Genomic DNA, 12,959 nt, shown 5'->3' with positions numbered 1-12,959 from the left:
AATAATGATTTGAATTTCAAACTCATTACTCTTAGTTAAATCATCAAAAAATTCAATAACCAGTTTATTGAATAAATATCAAAATTAAAACAAACATTTATCGATCTAGTGTTATTATAATTTATGAGAATCTACAAAATTATTTGGGTCGTGATATTTCTGCATACATATTTATTAATAACCAACTTTTTTATTTATAAGTAATAATTTATTTTTAATAACTAATTTATTTATCAATATCTATTGTAAAAATTGAATTATTTTGTTTTTAATTTAACGCAATAAACGGTTTAACATATAATTTTCTAACCGGGAAAACACTGAAAATATTAAAAATTTTTTAATTCGTGTATGTACTGAGAAAATTAACAAACTGGTTTTATTGTTTGCTTTTGTAGGATAAATATTTAATTCAAATAATAAGCAAATGGATCACTCAAATTACAATATTATACTGCAAAATTGATTGAATAAGGGCAGTATAAATGATTTTTAGCTCTTTATATTCAATACGTTTCGTAACCTTTAGAACTAATATACAAAAACTGAATATCTATTGAATAAATATTCCACGTGTTCATGCCATTATATATTATTTTCAACAATTATGCCAAAGTATTTTAAGAAAGAAACTATTATAATAATGTTAATTTATGTGAGTCGGAAATATACTTAATATGCACGTGAATACTCATTTTTTTTTATTTTTCTCTTGCTGTCCGGTTGCATTTTACAAGAATGGAATTTATTTTGCGTTACGTACATTGGGACTAAATGAGTTTAAGTTTAGCCGTATCCTTAGAATCATAAAACTACTTTCAGCAGGACTGAAAACAGATTCCCAGTTTCCGTGGTAAAATACAACGGCTTTAAAATTTGTATATCAAATTATTTTACCGTTAAATTTTTGCAAATAAATTTAAATAAGTTATCTTATAGTTAAGTATCATTTTTTTCTGAAATGAGTGAAACTGGACACAAATGAATTTAAAAAATTTTTTTTAAATATCTTCTTTTAATTTTTTTTTTCTTGGAGACTTCATTATTTACGAGAGTCCCCCATTAAAAATAATATGGCTTTGCATTTCCTCATATTTCATGATTATTTTTTACTCTTTCTATAAAAATTCTCACATAATTAAGATGATAACAAACGTCGTAGATTTATGTACAATAGGTATCATTAGCAAGATAGAGATAACTGGAAAAAATATCAAATAAATCTAAAAATGTTTTAGAAAATTCAAATTTATACAAATTATTCTGCATGATTTTATAATTTTTTTATTAATTGACACTTACTTTAATATATGGCAAAATATGGTACTTGATCAAAAGACTGGCCCACCTTAACATATCTTAAAAATGGGACACAACCTATTTTTATTTATATTGGAGCCAGGTCAAATTAAAATGTGTTTCATTAAAAAACAATGAGTCCACGAATACTAAAACACCGCAATATAAATGATGTCCAAATAAACTTCCAAAATTTGGAATATAAATAAACAAAAATACAAAATTCAACAACTAAGTTATCATAATTTTGTCACTATGTGTAATATAATACTAGTGTTTTTAATCACTAGTGTAATTGTTCATATGAAGAGTTCAGGTTTAGTCCTGCATTTAGAGTTTTTCAGCAAGAAAAACCTATTCAAAAACATATTCATGTGAAGACCTTCAGAGGTCTTCACATGAATAGAGCCGAAACAAAAATAACTACTTGAGTAGAACAAATAAAATAAATCGCCTTTTGACTAGTGTTAAAAAGAAAAGGTAAATGCCTAAATATAGTACACGATTTGGGTAATACAGAATATTGTTTTTATGGCTTTAGATAGTTCCTGAATTTGCCTGTGGGTCGGTTTTAACGCAAATAGTTTCTCAGATAGTAATAAGACTTGCTGGTTATTTAAAAATAATAAATGTAATTTTAACTGTTGAGCTCCCATTTTGTTAGAGACTTACCTCTTTTATATATATATACATATATATATATATATATATATATATATATATGAGTGCTTATTCACACTAAACAAATTTAGTCTTTTAAAAATATATGTTTGCGATTAATTAAGACATTTTTAAATTAATAAATAGACCTTCTAAAACAAAAATTTATATCTCGGTTAACAATTTTTAGTTCATGCAATCATGATGAATTTTCTGTTTCTCCTTACACTGAAATATATACAGGAATACAAATAAGACCAATAAAGTTAATGGAAAAGTGAGATGTTGAGGGGTTCGGCATATCAATCACACTAATTCACTTAAAACAAACGAAATAATATTAGATAATTGAATGAAATAAAAATTGTTAAGTATAAATGTAAAGTTACCAAGGATGAACTCAATCAGACGTAAAAAATCTGTGATTTAATTATATTTAGATTCATAATGCTAAAACTCATAAAATATCCGTTATAGGGCTATGCGGAAATGCTTTGGAATACCTTTCTTACACAATAATTATATTTTATTCTTATTTATGAAATAAGCTGGTTTTAACATATTCTTGGTGAATTATTTTTAGAATCCGGTATGTTTTAGTATCATTATTAATTTTCTTACAATCTCCACCAATACTGACTTTCTTTTACATTTATTTTTGAAGCGATAATTCTTAACGTAGGTTCGGGATGGGGAATCAACTGAAAAAAAACGAGCGTCATGAAAAAGCGTCACACGTTAGTTGATAACACAGTTCATTCATGAATTTCGTTCAAAAAATAGTACTGTTACTCTTTTGTGAACGGTTTTTAATCACGCTTGTATTTAAATATTTCAATCAGAGATTGGATTTAACGGTTGACAGAGGATTAGATTTCATTGTTAGTTTTAATAAATTTATCATTTGTGTATATTGGGTAAACGTTATTTTGCACCATCAATAATTCATATAATATTGTGTAAGAAGCTTCGCTCCGTATGTGTTCACACACCGAAACACTAGTTTTAATTTTTTTTTTTTTTTTTTTTATTATTAACTTAGTTTATTTCCTCTTGTTTCAAAGTAGTTGCAAGAAATATTTCAGACTGCATACTATTTCTTTCAATTTATTCATACTCTCTTTATTTTTATGTGGAACATCTTTGTACAATCGGCTTAAGAATTTAAAGTTTCCGAGTCTGAATTAATGTAGGAAACATTAAAATAAAATAAAATTTATACATTAAAAATTTATCAGTCGATTGTAAATCAAGAAGTCAGTTAATGTGATTTTACTTAGGAATACACAAACAAATACAAAAAAATTACTCCAATATAGATGGAATCACTTTTTTATTATTTTTTTCTGGTAGTCCTTAATGGCATTGTATGATATAACAAGGGACAGTTAAAGAATATCTTTTTTTCAAAAGTTGTATTGGTAGAACCGTTTTAAATCAGTTGTTTTAGATAGATATTTGACAAGTTGTTTTTAAGTAATATTTGACAACATGTATATTTTTGAAGGTAGCCTGATACGAATCATAAATCACTTCTAAAGATAGCACAACCATTTTCAAGAATAATGACCATCCCATGCCAGACTTACTACCGCAAGTGTAGATAAGTGGTTTCCTGTTGTTTTTTCACTAAACCAAGAGTACGATTTCATATCATCATGCCAGACCCGCCCAAATGCAAGTAGTATTCATCCCTACAAGTGACATCTTTGCTCTGTAAAGTTCGTTGTAGATTAAATAGTTATTATTTAATAATTTGTATTTTTACTGGATTTTGCTAAATCATTCAATCATTTACTGAATCATTCATTGATGATTTAAACATCATTACCAACAGAGAAAGCAATTCTGATTGTTACCTCTTAAACCTCAAATTCTTTACCTGCGTCATTAATTTTGGGACATATAATGTAAACCAATAAATTAATATATCCTTTTCTGTAGTGAATCAATGGATTATACTAGTATAGTGACTTAAAATAAGAGTATTAGAAATTTAAAAAAATTGTAATATTTAGCAATATTTTTAACCGCAAGTAATCTTGATTAGATCTCTCTCTCTTCGGTAGATATAATTATTGAAGCGGTTGTTGATTCGGTAATTTTGAGAAAACTGACTTCAAACAGGTATTAAATAAGAAAATGAAATTTTTCTTGAAAAGATGTTAATGCTTACAGATAGATATGCCTTCATGACAAAATTAATAAAATATATTGCAAGATACATGCTAATTAAAAGATTTTAAAAAACTGCTAACAAATTTCAAATATAAAAGTTTCACGAATAAGTTTTTGACAGTAAGCTGCAACTCGTTTCATTAATTAGTTTTTGTTGAAGCATTTACTTAAAAATATAAAGTAATGTTTATGACAATACTAACAGAATTTCAGTTACTTTTTAGGTTAATCTTATACAATAGTGCAATTGTTTGTATTTTTATTACTAATTTTTTTCGGTTTTAAAAGAAAATTTAAATATAATTTTACTTAGATCTTAGTTTATCATGAGCTAGACAATACAAATATTAATAAAGTATAATTATATTATTATATATAAATATTATATAAGTTAAATATTATATTATACAAGTGTATTTATATAATTGTTGGAATTATTGTATGAATTTATCAAGCCTACGGAATGATAAAGAATGTAATGAGGGTTTTCAGTCGACAGAAGATTGGAATTTAGGAACTTTCACTTTGAGTTGAAAAGGCATGGTTTCTCAGGTTTTTTCACTTTTGTTGAATAAATAAAGTTGCTGAAATTCCAACTTGCTTTGTACGAAGACATTTGCGAAGTTGCTTAACCCCTATATCCTGAGTGAAAGATGCTACTGAATGAAAGATTTCGAATCTAAACAGTAATGATTTTTTCCACCATATTAATTATGAAAAATTCTGCTTTATCTTTTAAACTTAGAACACAAAAATAATTTTACTTTAATGTTTCCAAATAAATTTTTCAATGGGATTTTATTCTATCATTAAGTTAATTAAAATAAGTGGTAAATATAAAAAAAATAGATTTTTTTAATATCTTTTCAGTAAAAAGGTTCACAGATCTCAAACTAAATTTTAATTAAAGAAATTCAAAGTTACATTCAAACAATACTAACTGAAATTACACGGGAAATGTTTTCTTTATAAACATAAATTGAATATTGTATCATACATATTTTTGTAATTACTGTCATGGCTCTTTGAAACGTAGAATGATTTATAGGTATGATATATTATTTTCTTATAACAAACAAGATTATAAATATCATTTTTATAAATTAAATAATAAAAATGGTAAATTGTACCACGTAATTACATAATTAACTTTAAAATTTTTACTAATCATTCCTTTGAAAATCAATATAGTTGTTATTTTAAACATCTTTTTTAAAAAAAAAAGCCGATAACAAATTTTTAATACTTTCCTGACATTGATTATTTATTCTTGTATAGTAGAAAAATAATGATAAATTAAAATACTTTTAATAATAATTATAAATAATTTTCTGCGGAAATCTATGATGAAGTTTTATTGTAAAATTATAATTATGTGTTTAAATAAACCAAAAAAAGCTGACAACATAGTAGTACGATTTTCCCGTTACGCGGCTTTTTTCTGATGCACGGCTTACATACACATACACAGTTACACACGCAACTTAATTTGAAATATTTATCATATTATTTAATTATATTTTTTGTTTATTTAATTCAATGATTCTAACTAAAGCGCGCGCGCATATCGCGGAAAAGGCGGTACTAGAGACCACTGTAGATACTGTTTTGCACTTTAAATATTATTCATTCATTCCATCATTCAACTGTCCCATTACAACATAGCAGATGACTAGCGATGTTCTTTGGTGGTTGGGTTTCAATTAAACACACATCTCAGGAATTATCGACCTGAGACTGCACAAGAGTACATTTAATCTACATTCATACATATCATCCTCATTCATCCACTGAAGTAATACGTTACGGCGGGTCCGGACCTAAACAGAAAAGAAAGAAGAAGATGGCTAGAGCAGCCGTAAGTCAGTGCTTTACTAACGCTCCTTATGATGAGAAAGGGTATTAATGACGCACTATACCCAGTTAGCCAGTAGTTTATTTACAGAATTTTTTGGAGGGGAGATTTTGCAAACTTTTGTTTTGAAATATTACTATTTTTCAATTATTAACAAATGTGCCTAACAATTATAAGACCTTAATTCGGTGAAATGTCGAAATACTGCTAACCTTGCTCTACAGCCTCACCCCCTTAACCTTTTAAGTTGAAAATTTAATTGCATCAATGGCCCATACATAGAAATAATCTGACCAAGTTTGGTCAAAATCGGTCAAGTAGATATAGAGTTATAAGGTGGTTTATAGTGCGACGCCGAACACACACATACACACTTACATATAAACATCCGGAAAATCTCCATACGGTTTTCGGATTTTTTATATTCCTTAGATGTCAAAACGTAAAGATCGGGTGGAAACTGCGTATGCCCAAATAGGAGCGATTACAATACTTTCCCGTCTATAATTATAGCTCTGCTATAACGCTAGGTGGGAAAGTAAACATTTTTTTAAATTCATGAAATTGGTATTATATTTTATTTTTCTGTACTCCCCCATCTCCAAAATAACCTTACAAGAAAACGTTCTGATTTTCCTACGTTTAATATCTTAAATGGAAGAATTTTAAAAAAGTTCCATAGAAAAATGTTACTTATGTTAAATGGTTACCTATGATTTCTTTCATGCCGGTAGGTGTGGTGAATTATGATGAAATTTTATTGTAATAATATTATTATTAAAAGTTTAAATAGACAAAAGAATTTTTTAATTAAAAACGTCGATATTTTCAACTTTGAACGGCTTTTGGCACCTATAATACTGCTCTAGATTTTTTTGGTGGGTTACTGTATGCCTAGGAAGAAAAAAAAAACATTCGGTTAAAAAAGTATCCAATAAATAAAAACATAGCTTTTTCGATTTTTGGGGAAAGGAAAGTTTTTTGGGCAATTTTTTTTTTTTAAAGTATGCTAGCATGTATTAATATAAAGCATGTAACATAACGTGAGGTTATGTTTATAAAATTATGAGAAAAACAACCCCAAAAAACTATCTATTTCACCCCTTCGAGATATGAACCAAAGATTTTACTAACATATTTTCCCATATACACGTATCTGTGTACAAAATTTCATCAAAATCGGTTTATCCAGGCAAAAGTTAAGCTTCAATCAAGTCAACAAATGTACGAAATTTATCCCCCACTTTTTTGTTTTTTGAAGTCCTTGGGTTATGAAACGTCGGGAAAAGATCCATACACCATTTTTTTGATTGATTACAAGACTAAGCTGTTTGCAGCATAGCTCTAGAACTTATTTCAGGAAAGTAAAAATTAAGAATGATTGATAAGTATTAAATGTAAGTGCTGTAATACCGGTTTTATAAGTATCTGTAATGTAAAAATAAAATATTTTATGATTTCTGCTCAAACACTTGAAAAGTGACCATGTAATTAGTTATTTTTACAATCTGATAAAGATTTTCTGCTGTCCTAGAAAAAAAATCTGGATTTTCCGGTACAATTAAATCTTTTTATATGAAAGGAAGTTTGACGGGATGTACAGTATGTAAATAAAAGATATTTCCTTTAAAATAACTAATCTAATTTCTTACAATTATTGCTTTCCGTTGAGGAAAAATACTCAGTAGTAAATTATATTTCGTTTAAAACTTGTTTTCCGTAGATTTTTGACATTGAGATGTTAAAATCACGCCAATTTTGAAAAATTTATATCACTGTAAAGTTTTTGTGAATAAATTCAACTTTTATAAAATTTAAGTCGCTTTATAAAATCATTTAAGTCATTATAAATGCAAACTGACTGAGGTATATAACTGCTGTACAGTTAATTATTTTTTAATAAATTCACTTTGTCATAAACATCGATTTCATTGTAATAAAGTTCTGTATATATATTTGTAAATAATCTGTGAATTTCAAAGTCGTTATGCTTTATCGTTTGGAAAAAAGCTATTTTTTTATAATTTTCTTTTTTTCAGTATAAAATCCCTGTTGATACGAGTATTGTAATACAGTGTAGACTATGTTACAGTATCTTAACAATTATCGAGAAATATATTAAAAATAATGCATGTAAGAAAAACGTTAAATCTACAAATGCAATAACATAATATTTTGAATAAAAGAACTCCAGATACAATTACTAAACAGAGGTTACTAAAATTAAAAGAAGTTTGAATTTATTGGATACTTAGTAAAAAATCAAAATTACTACTAAATAAAATAATAGTATACAAGACAACCCTTAAATTGGTCTGGACATATAGGAAACAACACTAATATATTCCAGAGGTAATTGTGGAATTTACAGAATAATTGTAGTAATTATAAGAAATTCACGAAAATTATCCTTTAGTACTGTAAGTTAGATAAAATTTGAATTTTATGTATCTAAGATATAGATAACTTTTTTCTAATAAATAGTGAGCCAGTTTTACAGTTTAATTTTGTTTTATTTAAAATTGTAATAATTAGAAAATGATATTTTAATAAAATTACGGTAAAAAATATCGTAATAAAAGACGTAAAAATCAATTAAAATTCGACCAATACCAATGAACCGTGCCGGAGTTGATTAAATATTGAGATTGCAATGGATAGGGATGATTATTTTTGAGCATATCTAATGAAGACTTAGTTATTAATATGCATAAGGAAAGATTAAAACTTCGTCTTCTACTTTTTATAGGAAGGATGGAAATCCAGCAAAGGAGACAAATTGTATCTTAGCTAGTGGAAACAAAGACAAGAAAATACCTGATTACTTTCTCTCGTAAGAAACCAATCAACATCTTTGTTAAACCCTTAAAAGTTGGATTTAAAACTCAATTAGCAAATTAACTTTCATAATATAGCGTAGTAATAGTAATAATAAAGAACTCTTGTCAAAAAACCCCATCTTCATGCTTCGTTAGTTTTGTTGTACTTTTTTTTTATATAATTTATTATGTAGTTTATATTTCATTAAAATTTCTCGTAATCCTAGTAATTTTTTTTTCCTATCTGATGCAACTGATAAAACAGATTAATTCCTCCAGGTAAATTAAGCAATATTTCTTTCACAGTTTTTACATTCTTCCCACGAAGATAATTCTCTTTCCTAATAATATCTAGGTAGTATTTATTATACTTATTTTTAATGTTGTCTCTGAGAATTTAAAAAAATATATACATTATTCTGAAATCTCATCAATACTTTTAAGACTTCAAATCTACTAAAATTCTAAAAAAAATTTCTAGAATCCAAACTAATCATTTACTACAGTTGAACACTTATTTTTCTTTTCCTAGAACAATCATTTTCTTAAAAGTTATTTTTCTGACTTTTTAAAACTATGTTACAACAAAAAATTACTCTAGAAAATTTTTTTACTTACTTCACACACAAATATATATACATATATTTAAACTAATTTATAAAACTTCCAGAAATACAGATATATTTTGTTTTATGATTAGTTTAGCATACAAGCTCATGGCTTGTCATTATCGGGATTCAGACCCAGAACTTTATCCAGTGAAAGACTAAGATGTTTGCATTCTGATACAGGATTGTATCATTCTGATTTTAAACGGATTTTAAAATTACTAAAAGTTTACTTGTATACTTTCAAAGAATATTTAAAATTTATATTATGTAAGTTTTATATAATTTTTTTTTTCGTTATTTATTTACTGTAAAGAAGACATCCTTGTTAATCACAGACTTTTCTGTTGCTATGTAAATTCATCTTTGGCCTTTTCGTTGTGGGCAAAATATTTTACTGAAACAGCGTTCAACTCGGGAGTGGATAAAAATATACTAAGTTGAATATTGACAGATCCATTTTTACATTAATAAAAACAATTTTTAATCGTTTGTAAACTTGTCTTAAAATTGTTTCTTTAATCAGTTAAAGTAATAATGTTGTTTTATTAATATTCCATGTTTTTACGTGATTAACTTTATTGGTGCTTCTATCTTTTAAGAACGTAACATCTTGCTATCTTGTATAGGTATTTGTGAATGAAATTGCATGTTTTTATTATGCATGATTTATTCCATGAATCCAAAACGTAATATATACTTTGTTTTTCCGTTTAGACTCCGGAACCACCGTGAGGTATTACTTCAGAGGATGATACGTATGAGTTTAAATGAAATGTAGTCTTGTACAGTCTCAGATCAACGATTCCTCAGATGTGTGGTTAATTGAAACCCAATCACTACGGTATTCAAATCCGTATAAAAGTAATTGTCTTTACTAGGATTTAAACCTTAGAACTCTCCAATTCGAAATCAGCGGATTTGCGAGACTAGTTCACCACTAGACTAACCCGGTAGGTAATGTTAACAGTGTTCAGAATGACAGTAACATTTCTCGTAGTGAGCAATCAATAATTGTAAATTATCCATTATTCTAGCCTTTAACTTGTAAACTACCAGTGATATTTTAGGAAAAATCGGTTACAAAAAAAATCTGTTATTTATTAAGAATAAATAATTCCTTAAAAATAAATGTTTTTTACTTCCTTGTACGAAGTAAAGGAAGTATTGTGGTCGCGAAAAATGTCAGATTTCAACGGAAATATCCATTTTAACCATCCCTGAATCCATTTTGACTAGCTTTCTCGTGACGTCAGTACGTACGTATGTATCTCGAATAACTCAAAATCGATTAGCCGTAGGATGTTGAAATTTTGAATTTAGGACTGTTGTAACATCTAGTTGTGCACCTCCACTTTTGATTGCAATCGACTGGACCAAAAGTATTCAAAAAAGATTGTATATTGGTCTTTTTCTTAACTGCAGTAATAAGCCCTCATTGAGAGCTTTTCAACAGTATATCATAAGCGGTACTTATTTTCATTGGTTTCAGAGTTACAGCCAAATAAAATTTTAATTAATGAAATATTTGGTTCTTACAAGGGGAAGGTACATCAGTTCGAATCCGACTTCATACAGATATATGTTTTAACTTTTTTTTTTAATTTAAATATATTGATATATTTAATAAATCAATATATTTATTAATGATTCTTAACTTCTGATTGTAAAAGTATCTTCACAACAAATAATAATTCAATAACAAAAAAAGAAAAAAAACCGGAATTTTTTAATGAAATAAAATTTCATGTAATTTACAATTTAATTCAAAAGATTTTACAGAGATTAATAATTATTAATAAATCATTATATTTAAATAAAAAAAGTTATATGTATATGAATTCGGATTCAAACCGATGTGTGCATGGTTACGATCTGACATGTTCTCACTTACACCACATAACTACTTGAGCGACGTGAAACAAAAGTAATGTATAAACTAATATAAAATGCTGATACGGACACCACAAAAATATGTGATGCAATGTGTTATCCACCACAATGCAATTGTATAACTGTCCACTTTATTAAAGAATTAGAGGATCGTATCTCATTTTCAAATGAAATAAGTTTAAATGAAGTGCAGTAAAAAAGTGTATATGTAATTTAATAGGCGTACGAGGAAGTCATGTAGTCTCCACATCAGATTTTTTATGTTAAGAAATATCTACTGTTTGTCTTAATAACTTATTCTTCGTATGTTTTCTATTCTGCGCATGATCCATACGGAATCTTTATATTATGTTTAGCTACGCAAAAAAACGATGAATTGAATGAAATATAATGATATTTGGGATTCAAAAATAAGATATTCATTAGAGTATGGGTTGAAAACAAAGATACAAAATCTAAATAAAGCAAAATTTTGCAAATTTTAAATAATCACAGATTTTCTTGATGATAAAAATCACAGATTTTTTTGGAAATTTTACATTTTTTTATTTTCTAATATTTTACTTTCATCATGACTATCTGTTAAAATTTCTCTTCATTTACCGTAATTAAAAAAAAAAAAAAAAATAGAAAAATTATTACTTTAATCAAATGAAGGAATTTTTATAATTAGTTTTTTTTTATATAATAAAAGTTACACGTTATTATAACAGATGCAATCCTTGGAAATGCTATTACTGATTCTCTCATTCGGCCGGAAGTTATCAAACGCAAGGCTGAGCTCAATTTTCCAATCGGCTGGCACGATACTGAATCTTCCTGTCCCCACCGCATTCTCCTCAAAATAGAAGGAAAAGTTAAAATTTCTTGTCTTCTGTTTGTATATTCGGAAAATCCGTTTTTATTCCGTTAATAACTTATTCATAAAAAGATTCTCACGGATAGGTTTAAAATGAAAATTGAACAATGATACCATAAAGTATATGACATCCATCTTATATATATATATATATACTTAATTTTATTTTGTAAATAATTACAATAACAATAATAACTGTACAACATTCCACTGTTTTAACAACAGTTCATTAACAATTATGAGTATTATTGAAATTATTTGCTCGTATTTCTTTCGAATTGTAGACTAAGTATTTAATTATATTATAAAAAAACTAGCACTAACAAACAGTAAATGAAATATTATAACAAAAGGTTTCAAATTTTAAAAACTATGGAATAATATTATTTATGATTTTAAGTCTAATAATCTGATATTTTGGGGATCCCTGGTACAAAATGTCGATATTATTTTTTTCTACAAAACTTTCATTCTCAAGTTGTTTATTATATGTAGTTTCATAAAAAATGTATTACTTCAAGATGCATTTGTAAAAAAAAAAAAAAACTATACAAATTAATCTAGTAATTTCGGATAAAATAGTATATCATTTTGGAGTGTAACACTTTAGTTTTAAGTATTAAATACTTCTACTCTTATTAGTCTAAACAAAATGATGTATGTATACTACAATAAGTATTTATAATAAAATTATTTGAAATTAAAGTAAACTAGGGTTGTTCAAACTCTCTATTATTGTATTAGATAAACTATTAGTAAGCGGAAGGACTCTTTTCAAAACAGAAAAT

General features: G+C 26.7%; 1 protein-coding gene across 2 annotated transcripts in view; it reads right to left on the bottom strand.

The window, feature by feature from the left end:
• Positions 1 to 12,959, bottom strand: part of LOC142320904 (lachesin-like) — a 573,872-nt gene that overhangs the window by 355,861 nt on the left and 205,052 nt on the right. The gene's annotated exons all lie outside the window — the stretch shown is intronic.

The sequence above is a fragment of the Lycorma delicatula genome, chromosome 3 (genome assembly GCF_047948215.1).
Source record: "Lycorma delicatula isolate Av1 chromosome 3, ASM4794821v1, whole genome shotgun sequence".
In the NCBI taxonomy this organism is placed as follows: Eukaryota; Metazoa; Arthropoda; class Insecta; order Hemiptera; family Fulgoridae; genus Lycorma; species Lycorma delicatula.
This window is presented reverse-complemented; position numbering and strand designations above follow the sequence as displayed.